Below are 20,288 nucleotides of genomic sequence, written 5' to 3'. Positions count from 1 at the left end.
TTTTATTAATCAGTAAAGATAAGAGACAACACTTCCTTCAGCACCCAACCAGTGTCACCCAGAGCAAAACACTGACTGTGCATAGAGCACAGCCTGGGGGGAGGAGTGATGCTGGGCACTGCCTCTGCCCTGCCGCATCCCTACACGCTGTGAGAGGAAACATGATCTGCAGTCTCTGTGGCCAAAGACTCCAGGGAAACTCTGCATTTATCTTGTGCTTTGTACTGCAGACTAGGCTTATGTTTTTAACAATACAAACGAAAACCCAACCCAAATCACCACAACATGCAAACAATCAAACATAAAAGTGCCTTAAGAATACAAAAACAAACTGAAGGAAGTGTTGCATTAAGAGTTGGTGAGAGCTCCTGCCAACTGCAGCAGGAGCAGCAGAGCAGCCCTGAGCTCCAGCACTGCGCCCCGCAGCTGAGTGCGATGCACTGAATGCAAGGAAAGCAATAGCTTTTACTTCCCAGAGCGCTCAACCTGCCCACAGGACCAAGCAGCACAGTTTGCTATGAATAGACCCAAGGGGAGAACTCGGACCCAAAGCACAGGACAACAAATTGCAAAGAGCGGAAAGCACATCTGTCCCACAGCACCAGCTGAGCAGAGAGCAGCACAGCAACAGGCCTTTATGGCTGCAATTAGCAGGAGCAGGTGTTGTCTGTGGGGCCAGGGGGTGGCATTGGATTGGATGGGATCCCAGGCAGTGAGGGTATCCCTGAGCAGCAGCAGCACAGGGTGGGGTAAACACACCTGGAAATGAGTAACGTTTCTGTGAGGAATTGCATCACAATGATCTGGACTGCGTAAATGTAATACCTGAAGACTGAGGTTAATCACCACCTTCCAAAAGGGAGAACACTCCATAGTGGGTACCAACTTCAGAGAGGAAAATCATGGTTTGTGTTACAGCAACTGTAATGTGAGGGAAAGTGCAGTTATTAAAGCTTGTAGCAAAACCCTAGGCTGCAGCAAGCAAAGATATACTCAAATGCAGCAGCCATGGATGCAGAAACAAAGACAAGAATCTGCTTACCCTCAGAAGGCCTGAGGTAGGCAGGAGTCACCAACAAGAAGCCCTCATCTGCACTGCCAACCCTTAAATGAGGTCTGGGAAGGGGAGGATCCTGGCTCCAGCCCTTCCATCACTCAGTACATCACATGCACCTGAGCTCCCCTGGGTTGGCTCTGCCTTCCCACCAGGTGCTCCATCACTGCTTCAGGCCGTGATGTAGCATTTCTGCTCCAGTAACAAGTACCATTGAAATAACACAGCTTGTGTATGGTTAATGTTATTTATGTGCTGCGGTCCTATGGATCCCAGCGATGTTTTTAGCTGCAGTGGGCATCCTGCTGTTTCCCATGGCACTGCAGATGCTCACCCCATGAGTAGTGGGAATGAGCAGGTGAGCTCCTGCTGCAGCCATGACATCTGGATTAGCACGGATCTGATTCTGAAGATTTCAACAATGCTCAGTAATGCTGTGGTTTTAGTTATATATGAGGTGTGGCCGCGTGAATGGAGCACACAGCCGGGCTCCAGTATCTTGTGTGACTCCCGGAGCCCTGGCAAGAGCAGCCTGGCCCCAGGGACAGCTCAGGCTACATATATATACTGCACTCAGTGCACTGGAAACGTCACATCTGAATCCCACAGAACTCAGGAATGAAAACATCATGCCATCTTTGTGTCTTTCTGTTTCAGCAATGATAGACAATTTCTCAGTTCAGTTTGTGCCTTAAATCTGACAGGACACAGAACTCTAATGCTCTTTGCAGTGCTAATGGAGGACAGCTTACCAGCAGTTTCTGGCTGATCAGTTGTCTACCTGTCCTGCTTTCATGACAGCTGTAAGAAAGTGCTCTTAAATGAGAACCAACAGACGATAATTCCCACCTGACAATGCAGCATAAAGAAAGGAAATAATTCTTTTCAGTTTTACTCAGGGCAGTTATACAGTAAAACAGACACCTGTTCTGTCTTTGGGTCAGTCCCTTCTGTCCTACAAAGGGCAGAAATGATGGAGGTTCCCTCCATTCTCTTTTCGTCCCCTTTCTAGTAAAGAAAGATGGAAATTAACTGGGAGAAGCGGGAAATGGTGACCTGAAATTGCAGATGAGAATGGAATTAGAATTGAGACATTTTCCATAAAAAGAAAAAACCTTCCCAAATGCTTGATTCTTATTTAAGCAAAACTTGAGGGGAAAAAATGAAATATATTTATGCTTCATTTTGCTGGAATATATATTTATCCCGCAGAAAAGAAATAGTGTGTATTTCTGAGTGGCCATGGTGGCTTAGAACTTTCAAGGCAACCGTGAGACAAATGGGGCCTCTGGAACTGCTCGGTGCTGCCAAGCAGAGGTCATGGCATGTGGAGCAGTGATAAATAACAATTGCTGTACAGTGCAGACTGAATAGATGCATAAAAATTGGGAAAAATAGATAAATCAGAAGGGGGACACCCGAATGGGAAAAACACACAACTCTGAGGCTCATAAAGTGGTACGTGAGCCTTGGGAAAACATGGAGGACAAGTTTTCAGTAAGAGTTTATGTAATGTCTGTAGTACATCAGATCTAGTTTGATGCATTACGTGGTACAAAGTGTGCTTTGTATTACATTAACTGTATCAGCAACTGAAAGCTGGAATTAACACCTGTGCAGCAATAAGTGTTGGCTCCTGGGTCATGAGGCTCCCTGAGCTTCACCCACAGCTCTTCTGCCCTTCTGTGTGCAGTGTACTGCTGTCGCAGGTCCTGTGTTAGAGCACCCTGTTTTGAAAATCGCAGGAACGTTTTGTATTTTTGGCCTTTTTACTTTTCATCCTGCCTTGCAATTAAAACGAGTGTGAAGTACGTAGTCAGCCAGAGCAATCCCTAACGTTTAAGGCTTAGATGCATTATCAGCAGCTCAGTGCAAGGTGAAAGGGACTTCTTCCCGAGCATGTTGTTTTGCAAATCTAAAGCAAGAGAACACAAATGTTTCTGTCTTATGGAGGATTTCTTATCAAATTAACTCTTGTGTAAGAGACAGCTTTGTGAGGCTGTTGTAGAAACCACCAACTGGGATTCCCCACCGGCTGTGCTCTTCCTCAGGTCGGAAACAGAGCTGCCCATCTGAAGCACAGCGCTGGGGCTGTGATGCTGTGAGGGCAGAGGCAAGGAACGTTCACAGCAGAGGCAGAATCCTGTGCTTTGATGCCTGATGCACTGGAAGAACACTGGCAATGTTTCAGAAACAAAAGCTCTTCAGATCTGAAACATCACCAACCGTATCAGTGGTTCTATTAAAAAATAAAACCTCTCAACATATCCTTTACCTTCTTTAGTGTTTGGATGAGGGCTGTCATTGCTTTACTTCTGCAGCACGGAAAGGTAACCGCATTTTCCATGTTGGGAGATGCAGCAGAAGATGCAATTAGTTCTAACCAAAAGCCCATGTAACATTTATCCACTGCGAGCTGAGTCAGAAAGCAATGTTCCCCCAGAGCTCGAGGTCCTAGAAATCCATGCGGATAGCTGTACTGTGCCACGAGAGGAGTTGGAGTCTGAAGCTGGGAAAAGCAGGATTCCCTCGGGTGTTTTTCACCCTTGAAGATTTTTCAAAATGTCTGAGAAATCTGAGAAAACAGAACCAGAAAATAACTTCAGGTGTTCTCACCTGTGTGTCCCACACAGCCCCCTGCAATGTGGGTGCCACACTCAGCAAGCTGCACCAGCTCTGTCTGGGAATGGGTGCTGGGGCTGTGGGAAGGGGCACATCCCCCTCGTCTGGGTCAGATGGAGAGCAGGGAGGGTAGGAAACCCCTGAGGCTGCTTGTTGTCTGCAGCGTCTCCCCACATCCCTCCCCTACGGAAGGACATCCTGTCTTTCTGGCCATACTCAAGTACCAGAGCCTCACACACCTTCCCCTTTGCTCCCCACTCCCCACAAGGCTGTTCCCTGGCCTTGCTTGGCCCTCGGGCTGGGCAGAGGGACCAGCACAGTCCAACCAACCTGGCTGCTATGGCGGGCTGGTGTGCAGCCTGTGCTTGGAGAGCAGACGTGGTCCTTCCAGGGGGAATCCAAGCACTTGAGAGTTATTGCACAAGCCTAAAATTCATTATTAACAATGTAGAATTGCTAATTGTAGAATTGTAATGTAGAATTTGGTAATTGCTTACTATACAAACACTTCAGCGATTTAAAGAACGCGTCTAATTACTGGCTTTCGACAGAATGCAGGCTTGTAATAAAGCCAGGGCTGGGGAAGAGCATGGCTCAGCATCCCAGAGGAGTCTGTAGGTGAAGCCAAGGTGAAGTGGATCTGTGCTGAACTGAGAAGCCTTCCTCACCCTCCTCTTCCTCAGTCTGCTTCCACCCCGAATGTGCTGCACAGCGGGCTGGGGCAGCTGCATGTGTCCCAGCAGGGCAGCTGTACACATTTTGTGTTAAATCCATGTTGCTTATGGAACTACATCAGAAATGAGAGCATGCATTTTGCGTGGGTGCTCTTTTGTGCCTTTTGGTGCTGTCATGTTTGGAGATAAAACCAGGAATGGCAAAACTCTCCTCTGCTTTTCTGCTGGAAATGTAGATAGGCTTACCGAATTGCAATGGTAAATTTGTTTTAAAGAATGATTCCAGAATCAGGTAGAGCTAATAAAATCCCTAGAAATGTTTTTCCAAGCAGGTAAGTGTGGTTAAAGAGGACTTTTTCCCTCTATCTCTCTCTTTTTTTTTTTTTTTTTGTTTCTGTTTGTTTTTGAGAAAGCATACAGTTGTGTGAATCGGTCCCTGGGCGAAGTGCGGCTCTGCAGTGGGAAGATTTTTGGGTGCACTGACTGAGAACATCTTATCCATGAGTATCTGCACTTCTCCAGAAGGTAAAAAGCTTTTCTGGCAGCTCACCCTTTTGCTATCCAGCCTGAAATCTGAGAGCGAAGTCACGAGAGAACAAACTAAATGGAGACAGTAGTACTTATTTCTTTACTGTGTATAGACAGTCCCACTTGGATTTCAAAAAATGCCTTCCTACTAACATGTAGCTGTGTGCTGCACATTTAAGCTCCTCCACAAAAGGGAAAATTTGAGTAAACGTGCCTCAAATGCATGAATGTTTTAAAGAGGCCATAAGAAATGAGAAAACTTGCAAGAAGTGGGGAAAAAAGGTTATTCACCAAAGGGAAATACATCTGGGAGTCAGTGAAAATCACAGAGAAACAAAGGTTTCCAAAAGAAAAGCAAGAAGAGGTTTTGATGGAGTATGCAAAGTACTATGAGAGAAGAGGATCAGCAAAGCAGGAGAGGAAGAAGGCTGGGAAACACGTTTCAGGTCAGCACCAAAGGGCTCCTGCATGGCTCACTGGGTGAGGATGCTGAGGCTGCTGCAGAAGGAAGCTGCTGCCCTGGCTGTATCTGCCATTGGTGGTGCAGAATTTGTGCTGAGCTGCAGCACACAGACCTCTGCAAGCAGAGAGGCAGGGGCTCAGCAACACAGACGCTGCAGTGGGAGAGGTATTTCTGTCACTGTTATCCCTAATGCAAGGGTGATCCCAGAACTGCCTTCTCTCTGTGCACACGGATTGCTGCTGTTCCTCCTGGCTCTCTGAAATGTGGTCACTGCTCTGGGAAGGGGATATCCTGCGATCTGGCTCCTACTTCATGTACAATTTCATGTTCCTATATGTGCTGAACTGAATTTGTAAGGGCATTTTATTTTTTAATATTACTAGGATCATCTGTCTTTCTATATTACACAGTGGTTGAGACACATTTGTGGGTCCGGTCTTAAATATATACACATCTGGAAGTGACAGCAGAAAAAAGTAAACTTCTGATGTCCGCTTTTAACAATAAAAATAATGAAGTCACTTGGACTTTAGCAGACGGTTGGGCTGAGGGAGATCCAGAAGTCCCTTCCCACCCCTCTGGTTTGATTTTGTGACATACACAGACTGCCCCATGGCAGCCATGAATAGAAAAATAGGCTCAAGTGGGCTTCAAAATGCTGCCTGACTAGATGGGAGTGAATCCTCCATTGGAAACACTGTGTCATGGCTAAGCTCAGTAATTCCAGAGTGTTTGGAAATTGCATAGTCCCTTCTTCATTAGATTTATCTCACAGCTCTTCCTTCCTCCTCTGTAGGGTCCTTTATTCAGAATTTGCTCAAATATTTTCCTTCAGAAGATTTAATATCTCAAAGTGCAAATATCCAAACCCTGTATCATTTTGTAATTTCATACTCCATGGTTCTTTCATATGCATATCACTCATTTGCTATCCCTTTGAAGAACGCAGCTTGAGTAATGGAAGTGAAAGAAAACCCATTCAGTGTTGATTTTAATTGAACAAGCTTGGAAGCTATGGGGATCCATGCCAGATTCCAGCTCCCTCTCTTTTGAAGAATTATTACAAGACTTCTTTTGCCTGCGTGCCTCTGCATTTTTTTCCCGTTGGAGAGTTCCTGACAATATTAGCTACCCTGGCATCTTTCCATTTCTACTTATTTGGGATGTTTCTGCCTAACAGTCATTCTACCTCGTTCCTTTTCCTGCCCAATGGAATATTGCATCCCTTCTCCGGTCAGAAAATCATCAGAAGAATTAGACCCAGCCAGTGCTCATGAGTAATTTTGGAGAAACAGTTGGCTCGCTTTGGTGCAGCTTTGACACTGAAGTGTAGTTATGCCAGTGATGATCTTCTGTAGGCTTTAAACTGTGACCACAAAGAACACAAAGACTGTAAACGAAATAAGTGATTTTTTTTTTAACTTGTGTGCATAAATGGTTCTTTATTCTCCCACTTGTCAGCTGACTGAAAGCCTTCAGCTGACTGGGTGGGTATAATAGAAGGACACCAGGAGGAAGATGGAGCAAGTGGCTCGAATTACCCTTCTCCACGCAAGTCTTGGCCTAAGGTAAGCTCTTAAATTAGCAGCTGGGAGACAAGCAAACGATTTTCAGTTCATGCTGTAAACCAGTCCTTCACCTGGCTGCTCCAGAAGCAGCAAGCATGCTCAGGCAATTCACGCAGGGCTGTGATGCTGACTTTGCTACTTCCTACAGAGATGTCACTCCACAAGGAAGCTATAAGTCGCATAAGAAAGAATGTGCAGAAGAAAGAATTAAAAAATAAAAACAACCAAGCAAGCAGTAACACACAAAGAGTACAGGTGTTAAGGGAGCGCATTAGTAACTGTCAAGGGCACACCTAAATACTGCCAGAAGAAGGGAGAAGAAGATGGGCAATGGAGGGCATCCTTAGCTCACCTGCTCGGTTTTGTTCCAGGACAAAGCGGTGGCTGCAGGCCCAGTGGTGCAGGACAGAGGTGCTGCACTACGGCTGGGTGCAGCCCATCCCATCCCATGCACTCCTCACCCAGCAGCTCTGCCTGCCTGAATGCAGAGGGAATGCATTCACCTGGTGGTGAGCAGGCTGGAAAGACAGCCAGTGCTGCTGGAGGCACTTTGAGGTGCTCTACCCATCCCCCCTGCCCCCATGCAGCATGGTGCTGGGGCCACGGTGCTGTGCCAGCAGAAGGCCTTATGCCAGTGGTGGTCTGCCAGCTGGTATCTATAAAATAAAAAGTGCTGAGATGTATAAACAGCATTTTTTCACCCAGAGGGTGGTGAGGCACTGGAACAGGTTGCCCAAGGAGGCTGTGGATGCCCCATCCCTGCAGGCATTCAAGGCCAGGCTGGATGTGGCTCTGGGCAGCCTGGGCTGCTGGTTGGCGACCTGCACACAGCAGGGGTTGGAACTGGGTGAGCACTGTGGGCCTTTGCAACCCAGGCCATTCTGGGATTCTGTGATTCTATGATTTTGAAAGTCAGGCACCAATTGGTAGAAATCTTCATTCTATCACAGACGAGATTTAAAAAACACCCCAAAAGACATCAGTGCTTTATTTTACTTGTTTCTCAGAAAGCAAAACTGTTAAAGATAAAACAGTGCAATACTGTAATCATAAATATAAATTGAAAAGATTTTTAGAAGATTAAAAAGAACTAAAAACCCAAGGTGCACATCAGCAACCAAGCATCTGTTTCACCTGGCTTAGTTTCAGCCGAGGAACCGAGCTGACCTGAAAACTGGACTGCTTCGCCATCTCCGGGCAGCGGAGCAATAAGTGACTCTGTGCCGCCGCACGCCGACACGCGTACCGTGGACTAACATGCAACGCCAGCCCACCTTTGATAGCGCTAAGGCTATTTAACTAAGGGAGAGGCTGATCCAACAAGCCCTTCCTCAGGCCAGGCTGCCGCAGGGCTCTCGCGGACCCATCGCCGTGTCGGACCGGGTGAGCCCCGCCCGGGAGGCTCTCACCGCTCGGAGCCGGGAGGAGCCGCTTGTGCGGTCCTTGTGCGGTGCAACAGCTCCCCCATCTTACGGACTGCAGAACATAAAACTGAAAAAAAAACCTTCAGCCGTGGGAAACCAACACCAAGGAACCCGACGTACCGCGCTGCTGCCTCCGGAGGGAGCGACCCCCGAGCGCGATGCCCGCAGCGCTCGCACTGCCATCTCCGTCACTGAGGCACTGAGCTTTCTTGTAAAGACGAGTAAACACCGCAGTTCCCAAACACTTTTAGATTAGCCGCAACAGACTATCATAAAAAGAAGCCTTTATTCCCTCTTGCTTTAAAGTTTCAGCAGGGATGCTAAACCTTGCAGCCGCCCATCCATTGCTGTTACTGCCACCCTGCACTGCTGCTGGTCTCCTTTAGGGTGTGTACACAGCACACTGCATTAGTACTCCGAAGTGGTTTTGTTTTGTTTTCAATTTAAAGCATTTTGCTCAATCCAGAATGACGTCTTCCTAATTTGTCACTTCCTCGGGCTTGCACACAACTTTAGGAAAGTATTTCTCCTTTCTTTCCCCAAGAAAAGTGCCTGCGTGCCCAGCTGCTTGGCAGCTCTTCTAACTGATGGCATGTTCTCCAGCTGCAAGGCCAGTGTGGCGTTATTGTGTGAAGCGATGAGGGACAAACAGCCACTTTGCCTGGGGCTGAGTGGTGGCTCTGGGGTGAAGGAAGCAGCTGGGCAGCACGATGGGCACAGCACCCAGCTGCAGCCCCCAGCACTGTGCCCTACATCTAACCCAAGTTAGGGTCGGAATGTTCACAAAGCAGCTCTGTGTACTATTTGGTATAAAACACTTCCATGTTTATTTCAGCTCAAAAAGACTGAGGTGATGGCCATGAGCCAGTCATGTGCCCCCACAGCCCAGAAAGCCAACCGTACCCTGGGCTGCATGAAAAGCAGGATGGCCAGAGATTGAGGGAGGTGATCCCAGCCCTTTGCTCTGCAGTGGGAGACCTCACCTGGAGCACTGCGTCCAGATGTGGAGTCCTCAGTTCAGGAGAGACATGGACCTGTTAGAATGCATCCAATGGTTAAATGATTTCAAATTAAAAGGTAGGACATTTAAATTGAATATAAGGATGTTTTTACAAGAAGGGTGGTGAGGCACTGCAGAGGCTGCCCAGAGAGGAGGTAGTGCCCCATCCCTGCAGACACTCAAGGTCAGGGATGGGTTCTGAGCTCCTGACAGAGCTGTGGGTGTCCCTGTGCTCTGCTGGGGAGATGGACTGGATGACTTTTAATGGTTCCCTCCAGAGTCAAGGCCAGGTGCTGAAGAAATGCTGCAAGTACCTGACTTCAGCCTTCACTGCTGACACACACAGGGACCTAATGGGAAGTTCTTTCCACCCAGTAGGGAGCAAAGCCCCACAGTTCCCTGCCTCTCAGTGCTCCCAGACCCTCTGGAAAAGAGCATTTTTCCCCGGCGATGTTACCAAGGCAGTGGGGCCATTTCAGGCCCATGCCCAGCATGGATTTGGGACTGGCAGTAGCCCTTGCACAGCCCTGAGAACAAAGGGTGCAGGACGTTCCTGAAGCTGTCTTTGAGGAGGCAGCTGCTGGGCGGTGCTGTCACAGTACCAGCTCAGAGCGTGGGTCTGACCCTGTCCTGCTATTTGCGTTGGATGGTAGCCTCCAGTATGGGCCCGATTCAGAGCAAGCTTCTCTTCTCACCAAGAAAGTCATACCCAAATATTTGCTTCCTTTCTTGGCACCAGTGCACAGCTGGCACTGCCACTGTGCCAGCCCTGCTGCTCCTGGCCCAGAACGGAGTGCCAAGGCAGCAAATGCTGGGAACGAGAGGCTCGAGGAGGCTGTCTCATGTGGCAGAGGTCAGCCAAGACTGCAGATGCATTATCACAGAGTGCTTTCCTGTCTGTTTGCTCCCTCCAGGGAGCACGCTGCTAAGGCTGAGCAGGGTTGGGCATGGGACTGAGGAACACTGCACACACTCCCTCCTGTTCTAAAGGACAGCAATGACAGAACTGAAAATTAGAGATGTATAAGAAAACCCTGGCAGAGCCAATTTTCTGCTATGGCCTTTCCCTTAGGAGAGCAGAGCAGTCAGTCACTCCCTTCCTTCAGCACTTGGGCCTCTCTGCCCCTGTAACAGCTTGAGCCTGATCCACGGAGCAGAAGCTGAGGCTTCATGATAGATAGAGGAGAGCTGCCCTGAGTGCCAAGCCTGGTTGCCAGCCCCAGGCAGTGGTTGCCGGTAGGGCAGAGACAGCCACTGCTCTGGGAGGGGCAGTCTTTGATGGGCCACAGGCACAAGCTGCAGTGAAGATCTCGAAACAAAGCTCCTTTTCCCCCTTAGAGGTTGCAAGAACTGCATCCTCAGGCTGCACAGAGATGGGCCTGGGAGCACAGCCGCACTCCCTTTCCTCGCTCACACTGACCCCAGGTGCCGGATCCCAGGGCAGGAAGGTCTCCTGGAGCAAGGTGTGAAGAGCGGTGCTGCAGATCTCCTCTTCTGGAACGGTGCTCCCCCCACGCGCGTGCCCAGCAAATGCCCAACACAAGGTATCCGAAAGTGTTGCATCCACCCTGGCTTCCCCAGCACAACGATGGGCTGTGCCCCACATGGCACGCAGCAATCCTGGCCCCACGCTGCTCTGGCTGCAGGCAGCATGGGAGCGGGGATAGCGCCAGCCGAGCAGCAGCCACTGCTGTCCCCGTAGGAGGGTGGCTGAGGGGCCGGGGTTCCTGGCCAGTGGTGCGGGGCCTCCTTCCAGGCACAGGATTGCTGCAGGTTGGCGACGTACAGCGGCTCCTCTCCTGGGCTCTGCAGGCAGTGTTTGTCGTGGTGCTCGGCACACCGTGCTCTAACATCGCTGTCATTTTCTCAGAAAACTGGACAAAGGTTTCAAAATGTCAGAGATGCACACTCTGTTAGGATCCCTGGAGACAGGTAACAACCTCTAAAACCCTGAAGTCTCCCGAATTTATTGACCCCAGAGACAACCTAACCTCTTATTTCCGTGTCGGGCTCATCTCCTCCACCCAGCCGCGTGTCGGGGCCGGGGCCGAGCCGGCAGGAGCCCGTTCCGCTCCGCGCAGCTCCGCGCTGGGCTTCCAACGCCGCCTCGAATCCGCGCGTCGCTCCTCCTGGCGCCGCAGCCGTTTCTGCCGGTACCCTCACCGGAAAAGCCGCTCGAAACCCAAACGCCCTCCCGAGCGGTTGCAGCAGTCTTCTCCGCTCCGCTCCTCGCGCACCCGCAGCCGCGCAGCCCGCACACCGCCCGCGGCGCTCCGCACCTCCGCCCGACGGAGCCGGGGGTCCCGCGACCCCCCCCAGCCCGACCCGAGCGGCGGCCGGCCGGCAGCGCGTCCGTCCGGGCTCCCGCTCGGCGCTGCCCCGCCCGGCGGCGCGGTGCCCGGCCCGCGGCACGTCTGCGCGCGGTCGGGCGGCTGCGGCTCAGCCGTGCGTGCGGCGGGGCGGGGAGCGCCCGGCTCCCGCGGCCCGCCCCGGCGCGGCGGCGCGGCGCGGGGGAGGCGGCGGCCGCCTCCGTGCTGCAGCGCGGCGCCGCTGGCGGGGGCCGGGGCCGGGCGGCAGCGCGCGGCGCGGAGGATGGGCGCAGCGAAGGGCCGGGCCGCCGGCGCCGAGCACCCCGCCCTGCCCCACCGCATCTCGCGGCGCCGCGGCTGCTCCGCCTGAGCGCGCCCGGCGCGGAGCGGCGCGGAGCCGCATGGCCCTGCCGCCCGCCGCCCCTGCGCGCCGCGCGGCCGCCGCGCCGTAGCCGCCCCCCGGGGAGGCTCCGCGCCCCCCCGCCCCGGCGTTCCGCAGCGAGGCGCGGAGAGACATCGCTCGGCGAGGATTCGCCTGGCTCGGCTCCACCGCGAGGTCGGCGGGCGCGGAGCGGAGCGGCGCGGGCTGCCCGCGGCGGGGCGATGCGAGCGGGCTCGGAGGGCTGCGCCGCTGCGTGCCCCGCGCCCGCGCCGTCCCCCCGCCTCCCGCCCGCCCGGCGCGGTGTGTGCGTGTGTGCATGTGCGCTGCCGCTGCTCGCGCCGGAGCCGGAGCCCAGCCGCCGCGCTCCATGGGGCCGTCCGCGCGGGCTGCCCTGCCCGCCCCGGCCGCCGGCAGCCGACACCGCGGAGCCGCTCTAGGATGCGGCTGGTGAGCGATGGCACAGGGCAGAGAGGCGGCCAGCCTGCCTGCCGCGAGAGTCTGAAGCCCCACCGGAGCCCGGTCGCGGCCGCCGCTGCAGGGGAAGCGCTCCGGACGCCGTCTTTCCCCGAGAGGCACCAGGTAATCGCGGAGCCGGCGGCCGTGCCCGGCTCCCGCCGCATTGCAGCCACCGTTACTTATTCATGGGGGAAGGGGCGCGGGAGGGCGGCAGCGGCGGGGTCCCGCCCGGCTCCGTGCGGGGCTCGCCCCGCGCTGGGACGGGGCCGCCGGCGGCGCCTGGGACGCCCCTCCCGGGAGGACGACGGTCGCCGCGGGGCCGCGCGGGGCGCGGGCGGGGTGGGCGCCCCGAGCCGGGCCGAGCCGGGCCGCGCTCCCGTCGCTGCCCGCGGGACGGCGCCGGCGGCCGCCCGCGGCTGGGGGTGCTGCAGGGCCGCGGATGCCGCGGCGGCCGCCGCCCCCTCCGCGCCGCGGCGCGGTGCTGCCGCCGCCTGGGGAGCGCCGGCACCGCCGGGCCGGGCCGGGGCTGCGCGGTGCCGCCCGAGCCCCGTGCTGCCGGGGCCGTGCCCGCAGCCCTCCCGGGCGCTCCCCGCGGGGCCTGGCTCGGCTCCTCCGGCTGCGGGGAGCGCTGAGCTCCTCCGCAGGGAAGGGACTGGGCGCAGAGAGCTGCGGATCCCGGCTCCCTCCTCCCGCCTGCCCTCACCGCGGGAGGCTCTCGTCAGCCGCGCCGTCCTGCTGCCCTCGCCCCGGCACACGCCTCTCTCGTTGCGCCTCTACCCTGGGAGGCTGCCGCTTGTCCCCGGGATCCCGGGATTTGTATGCAGTGCCGTCCCTTCCCCTCCCCTCCTTCTCGTGTGTAGTGAGCGCTCCTGGTCTGCGGGAAGGCAAATGTAGGACGCAATCAACCTTATTTTTTTTCTGGTGGAAGGCTCCCGTTAGGGGAGACAGCACGGCAGTTGTTGAGGAGCCAGCCGAAACCTTGCAGCCATGTTGATGTCGGGAACAAACAGACCTCCCGACTGCGGGGATCAGCCGCAGCTGAGGAAGGGGCCGTGGCGGGAAGCTGCACGAGGGGCAGTTCGGTGCTGCCACACCTGGGGAACACCGGCAGAGGCGGGCGAGAAGCTGTCGCAGAGCCCCTTCTGGTGTTGCTCTTTGCCAGGCACTGGCTTGGCATCGGCACAGCGTCTGCAGCCCACTGCCACTGCCCTCTGTCATTTTCTTCGGCGATACGGGGCAGCGGTATTTGCTCTCTGCGCCGTTGTCTTCTCTCTCTAGCCTGGTTTGTCATGTCTCCAGGGAAGGCACTTTTCATTGCTTTGAGCATCTGGAACAGGAGGGTGTTGGCCTTAGCTGCAGGTGTGAACATAACTGACCAGCCCCCAAACCGAGGAGGGGAAAGCTGGGAGCCTCTAGCTGGAGCTGTCCCTGCCTGGTCTCTGGCTGACTCCCATGGAGCTGAGCAGAAGATACCTATGCCTTGCCCATCGTGCTGCTGGTTACTGATCTTTCCTATCCACATTTACGTGTCCCCAGAGTAAGGTGGTGTCTGCTCGGTCCTTCAGAGAATCTTTGACTGAATGCTGCGCATCCAGCCCTTTTCAAGTAAAGGTCGCTGGACAACAAAGCAGTGGGATGGATGGATCCTCCCTGGGCCATTGGAGCCTTCTGGTGATAGCCGTGTGTCTGAGGGCTGCTGCTCCTCGTAGGCTGGGCTGGTTCTGGCTGCAACCGTCCAGGAGCGCAGTGCCCCGGGCTGTTGGGGCCACGTGTGCCTCGTGGTGTGGTGGGGCCTCTGCCTGCTTCCATGAGCTTGGAGTTATCCCTGGAGCTGTGGGCTGTGTGCGGGTCTCCCCTTGGTGTCAGCCCACTGCTGTGTGGTGCTGCTGGAATCTCTCCTGGTGGGGCAGAGCTGCTGTGCTGCAAAACATGGGGCAGTGATTCCTCTCTGTAGGTCTGGGAGTCAGGTTCAATTTTGCAGGAAGAACCATACCAGAAACTGAATGCTCTCAGTGCTCGAACACCTTTCAGATCTACATTTCTAAATATAAACTGTACTCAAGGGATTATGCATTTGTTTAAATGCATAATAAATGCATTAAGACTGTATCAAAATGCACACCCAAGCTTGCCAGCTAGGCCTCCAGTCACAAACCTTACTAAGAAGCTTCCCATAGCATATTAGCTTGCTTTTCTTCTTTCAGAAAGAGCACTTACCAGTTTTTTATCATGGCAATGCAGTCAGTGGGAATAAATCCTGCCTATTTGAGGCATCTAGCATGAGTTTGAAGCTGAGCTGGTCTACCAGTTTTGTGGCTTACTAAAACCTACACGAGTCCAGGAATGGACTCCTTGGGCTCGCCAATCTCGTCTTTTGTTTATGCTCAAGGAGATGCAGTGTTCTCAGATGGTTTCCTAAGTGTTGGTTTTGAATTGTTTGTGCAACTCTTTTGTCTGAAGAGGTTTCTATTTGGCTGCATCATTATGAATGCTGGTAGGCATTGGCCATAAGGCAGAGGAAGGAGGATAAGGTGTTGTCTGTCCAGCCCAAGAATGAGAATGACAAGGTATCTGGGGCAAAACAGATGGGAACCCAAAAAGAAACGTGTCAGAACAGCACAGAAAGAAAAAAACAGAGCTTCCCCAGACAAACCTGTGAGCTCCTGCTCCCGCTGCAGGTGCCTTAGTGTGCGCTTTTTCCCCAGAAAGTCCAAAAGATAGGGATGGTGTTCCCATTGGCGTGGTCTTGGCAAGCAAAGGTGCCTGCAGGCAGTGGGGAGATGGAGCGCCCGAAGGTACCTGGAGAGCTTGTCCATCTGTTGGGGTGCATGGGGATACGTCAAGTGCTGGAGAGCTAATGGCTTTCCATTGTTGATCAATATTTCCTATGCTTTCAGATGTGGTAACGGGTCTAGTTTAATAGAACAATCTTTGAATATTCTCTGAGCAAGCAACCCATCCAGAAAATCATGCTAATAGCTTTGTTATTAACAGGCCTGGCAGAATTTGAGCCAAGTAGAAAAGGCTTGTCTAAGTGCTGCTGCAGCGTTTGGGGCCAGGCAAATTCCATGCATTAGGAAAGATTTGTACTCCTTTGACCAGACATCACTGACTGTTGTCTATTTATATGCATCTAAATATATCCTCTGCAGACTTCAGACTCTTAGCTAGTAGTAAAATTACTTTCCAACATTATGCTATTAAAATGTGCTTGCTGACACTATTTGATGAGTTTTATGCTAAGAGATATGTGTGTGTGTTTAAAATAAAAATTGTTCTTGAAGTAGTTACCTGAAATGCTTTGGAAGTAAAAGCATGTTGCTGGTGCGGATGGAGAGCAAAAAGAAATATGGTTGAACCAAAGCAGTACTGGAGACATACTCAGGCCTCTAAGGCCAAATCCAAACCACTGCTGGCTTTTGTTGCTTAAAAGTGAGCCGTTCCCTCCATGAATATATAAAATAATTGTGTAGCTTGCAGTGAAATGGGAAGATTTGCTTCTGATTAATCAGATATACCTTCTGGTACTCCGAAGTTTGAGACATCGTTCTGGAAACAAACCCTGGAAGAAGCCCCTTCTTGTCTGTTGCAGGTGTGCAGCAGGCCCAGGCAGCCAGCAGTGTTTCAGTGGTGCTCCTGCTGGGGCCACCCCTCGTCCACAGCAGCAGGACAGGAGCGTGGGATTCTCCTGCCCAGGTTAGCTGATCTGTGGGCTCCTGAGGTCTGGGTGAGTGGAGCTGGGCTGCATGCTGCCCCAAAGGAAGCACCAGGAAGGAATTGCTGCTGGAGGGGCTGATCTCACTGCCTGTTGTGGTGCAGTAGTAATTGCTGTCCAGGTAGAGTTTTGGAACTGGCATTAAAGACCCAGGGGTAAAAGATGATACCCTAGTTCCAGGCTGTTGTAAATATTCCCAGTTAACTCTGCTGCAAAAGTAGTTGCATTGGTGATTCCGTGTCCATGCGTGCATTTCTCTGGTGCCAGTAGGGCTCCTGAAGGTGGTTGGAAACCTTTGATGTGCTCCCAGAAAAGAAACAGGATCCCCTCCATGGGTTGTAGTGATAATGGCAGTGGCTGTCCGAATGGCCTTTAGGCTATGATGGAATAGTAATAACGGTAATTCTCTGTGGCATCTTTTGCTTGTGGTTCTTGGGGGACTAAGAAAAGCTGTAGGGGAATTGAGAGCAATTGGTAGCTATAGGATGTTGAAATGGGCCATGGAGAAGTTGAACGCACAATTCTCAGAAAAGGTCTCGAGTCTGGTGTTTGGTTCCCCGATGCCCAGGCACTGTGCCATCTCCAGCCCATGAATCATAGAATGGTTTGGGTTGGAAGGGCTCTTAATCATCATCTAGTTGTAACAGGAACATCTCTCACTAGACCAGGTTGCCCAAAGCCTCATTCCAGACCATCCTTGGATACCTCCAGGCGTGGGACATCCACAGCTTCTCTGGACAGCCTGTGCTGTGGCCTTACTACAGTCATAGGTGGACAATCTGAGGTCCAGACTATGTTAGCCAGGGGAGCCCAGTGCTCTGTTATGGATCGGAAGCACGGATTTCAGTGACAGCTGTCTTAGCTGCCAAATCATCCTGTCATTTAGAAGGGTGTAATGAAGTCTGTGGTGCCTAAAGGGAGTAAGACCTAGGGGAAGGTCCCTGTCTGAGTGCACGTCGAGGCAGTGCCTGGCACGAAGGATGGCAGCACTGGCCACAGGGCTCTGCCCCGCTGTGCCTCCCTTGCTTGCTGACTGTGCTTGGGGCTGGTGCTGTTCTGCTGGCCTAAGGCGGTGTAGCAGCTCTCAGGATCTTGTGGGTTAAATCGCTCTACAGATAATGTTTGTCCTGAGCGGGCTGAATAATGCAAAAGATGATTTGTCAAATGGCTAATTCGGTGGCTAATGGGAAACCTCAGTGAAGGCCTTTTTAATTGCATAGCATGGGGCCAGCAAACTCGGAGTGCTCGTAGCTGGTTCCCAGTGCTGCAAAACCTGTGTCTGATGCTTTCTTTTTGAGGTTGCTCTTCCATCTACGTTTCTCAACAAGAACTCAGCAAATCATTTCCATGAGAGCACACAATTAGCTAACTAAAAGTTGAATGCCTTGTTTTCATTGCCAAAGCATTGTTACGTTGCCACGTATCTGGTATTGCCTGAGTTTATAACTCCTGATTCTGCATAGTCCCTGTGCCTGTCTGAGGGACACAGAGAGAACACAGACTGTGGCAAGAGGTGCAACAGCTCAGTATCTGCTGCAGGAGGAAGGCTGACCACCAGCAGTACAGCAGTAAGGAGAAGACCTTCAAGTAAACAACAGCGTGGTAGAAAAAGTCAGACAGATAGGAAACCCAGAAAGGTGTCAATGCTGCTGGTCCTAAGATTCAGACATGGGATTTCTTTAGTAACACCCGGCATGCTCAGCTCAGGGACCTTTTGTGGCAGGGCTGGGCACGTGGTGCGCGTGGATCATTTCCTCACTGTACAGCTTGGGGGCTGCAGCATTCAGATCCAGTGGGTTACGGAGTGGGTTCCTGGGAAGCTTTCTATGCACAGCCAGTGTCATGCTGCAACTCCATGACTCACCGCTGTACCTTGGCTCTGTGCATGTCCTGTTAGAGTGGGTCCAGAGGGATGCAGAAGTCCATGAGGATGCTCAGAGGTCTGGAGCACCTCTTCTAAGAAGACAGATGATGGAGCAGGGGGTGTTCAGCCTGGAGAAGGGAAGGCTCCAGGAAGACCTCGTTGTGGCATTCTAGTGTTTAAAGGTGGTCTACAGGAAAGTTAGAGACTCTATTCGGAGATGTAGTGATAGGACAAAGGGTAACAGTTTTGCATTGTTTAAACTGACTAGATTTGGGTTAGGTATTAAGGGGACATTATTTACTCTGCAATTCTGCAATTCTGCTCGGAGTGCAGTGGGGCCCTGGCACAGGCTGACCAGAGAAGCTGTGAGCGCCCATCTCTGGAGGTGCTCAAGCCCAGGCTGGATGGGGCCTTGGGCAGCCTGATCCAGTGGGAGATGTCCCTGCTCACAGCAGGGGGTTGGAACTAGATGGGCTTTAAGGTCCCTCTAAACCCAAGCTATTGTGTGATTCTGTGATTCTGCTTATGGGAGAAATTTTGGGAGGAGAGTAGACTCACAGTCACGTAAAGGGCTCTTTGGGCTCCTCATCATTCGATGCCTGGCTGTAACAGTGATGGTTTGAGCTGCTTCAAACAAATGTGACTCTGTCACCAAGGATGTGGCAATCGTTGCAATTTGGCTGCCTGTTCTGGGGTACAGCCTTCTTTTCAGTTATTCCTTATTCTCTTGCATGGAGCCCTCACTCTAACTTCTGGTGAACATCACTGATGCCTCACTTACGCTTCCCCATCTTTGTATCTCTATGGCTGCAAGCAGCAAGAAACCCTCCCATTATGGTCTAGTGGAAGTGCCCATGGGGATATGGTTATTCTCCCAAAGTGTGACTTCGGTTGTTCCAGACAAAGAGGTTTGTTGACGTTACAGATAGAAGAAAGATGTTTCAGCTCATCATTTGTTGAAAATACAGATATGCATGCGTGTGGCAACAGGTAGCTACTGTGCCCCCGCTGCTGCCCTTCCTGCAATGAGCAGCCATCAGTAGCTCACTGTACGTGGCTGTTCAGTCCAGCTCCCCTAACTGTTTTTGCAATTAAAAGTTTCAGAGCAATTCTTGTGGCAGAATGGAGTCTTTTATTATTTTATATTATTTATTTATTAAATTTTCAGAACTCTTCAGCACTTTAGTCGTAATTCTCATGTTCCAGCTCCAAAAAAAACCTAAAATGTACTTCCACTGGAACTAAGTTAGACTATGCTGGTGTCAGAGCTGAGCACGGTTTCTTGTCCTGTTGCACCCTTTACTGAGATGCAGTGCGTCAGCAGCATCATCCATCTTCCAGACTGGTGCTCATGCATAATGCGATTGGGGTAGTTGGGACTGTTTGAAGGCTAGAGAAAGCAAATGCCTGGGGGGTTGTCTGGCTCTGGACCCCACTGGCTGTTGTGAGCCTTGTTACTACAGGGACATAGGGTCATGCTTAACTGTACTGGAGGTGCAGCATCCCCTACATGACTGTGCTTTTGTGGCAACAAGCCTGGTGCTCTGCTGGAGTGCGGTGTGGAGCTGGCATCTGCCCTGAGCAGCAGCAGACAAAGACTTTCCTGAACCTGTTCTGCATAGAGAATCTCCTAGAAACAGTACAAAAGTTGTGCATGCTGTGAAATATTGGTCTTTAAAAATAAATCACAGTGCCATGCAGTCTGGGGTGATTTACAGTAGTATACATCTCTGCAGAGGCTGCCACCTTAAGAGGAGTTTTCATTTCTTCAAATGGTGGTTTTATTAAATGAGTGTTGGCCATTAGCATAGAATATGGAGGAGCAGTGACTTATTCCTGGTGCTGTGAGGATACAGTTATAGTGAGGGATGTGTGCAAGACAGACATGTGCCACTTGCCCCTGGTGCACTGGTGTGACCTGGAGCCGTGGGCTCAGCCCTTCGCTATGGCTGCGCTCGCTCTGGTCTCAGTCCCGTGGCCACGAGTGCAAGGGAAGAAAGAGGCAATGCCGGCTGCTTGCTTTACGGAGCACCAGAGATCTCTCCTGTGGATGTCAGATGGTGGATACTGGGATCACCTGCAGAACTCATCCCTGCCCCACTGCTGATACAGGGCTTAGAGCCCTCCTCTGGTCACAGCATCACCCAGGGCACCACGGTGAGTGCAGGAGTTGTGCTACCAGGCGTTAGTCCTTTTAGGCCGTGTGACCTCATGCAGGGGCTTTGGTTG

General features: G+C 52.3%; 1 protein-coding gene across 2 annotated transcripts in view; it reads left to right on the top strand.

Annotated features, from left to right (window-relative positions):
• The first annotated feature begins 12,461 nt into the window (after nucleotides 1-12,461).
• LRFN5 (leucine rich repeat and fibronectin type III domain containing 5) overlaps nucleotides 12,462-20,288 on the top strand; it is a 47,785-nt gene continuing 39,958 nt past the window's right edge. For both annotated transcript variants that reach the window (XM_085225985.1, XM_085225984.1), the window contains exon 1: nucleotides 12,462-12,603. The gene's annotated coding sequence lies outside the window, so the exon portion shown is untranslated. The remainder of the gene's footprint in view (nucleotides 12,604-20,288) is intronic.

The sequence above is a fragment of the Meleagris gallopavo genome, chromosome 5 (assembly GCF_905368555.1).
Source record: "Meleagris gallopavo chromosome 5, MGAL_WU_HG_1.1, whole genome shotgun sequence".
NCBI classification, from domain to species: Eukaryota; Metazoa; Chordata; class Aves; order Galliformes; family Phasianidae; genus Meleagris; species Meleagris gallopavo.
This window is presented reverse-complemented; position numbering and strand designations above follow the sequence as displayed.